We start from the raw sequence: 369 nt of genomic DNA, 5'->3' as shown, positions 1-369 counted from the left end.
GCGTCACCGCACACGTCCCGTTTCTTTTTCAAAGATTTCTCAATGCAGACAGAACCGGGTGCAGCCAGAGGGGCGGGGGCCAGGGACTCCCCAGAGACAGAGCGGGGAGCAGAACAGGCGGGTTCCCTGAAACCCACTGTGGAGGCCGCCCCCGGCTCACCCCAGGCCGGCCGGACTCGCCCTGCTGCGCTTTAACCTGCTGTGCCAGCAAGGAGGGCCCGACAGTGAACACTTGTTTGATTGTTTCTTATTTTAATCAGTTCATGTCTGCTTGCATTGCTGTTCACGCCGAAGCAGCGTTTGCTTTCCTCCTGCCGCACTCGCCCACCCCATCACCATAGGTCCCCACCCCCCTCCTCCCAGCAAACA

Source organism: Condylura cristata, unplaced genomic scaffold (assembly GCF_000260355.1).
Source record: "Condylura cristata isolate star-nosed mole 26May11 unplaced genomic scaffold, ConCri1.0 scaffold00018, whole genome shotgun sequence".
In the NCBI taxonomy this organism is placed as follows: domain Eukaryota; kingdom Metazoa; phylum Chordata; class Mammalia; order Eulipotyphla; family Talpidae; genus Condylura; species Condylura cristata.
The sequence above is the reverse complement of the archived record's forward strand: the minus strand, read 5'-3'. Positions refer to the sequence as shown.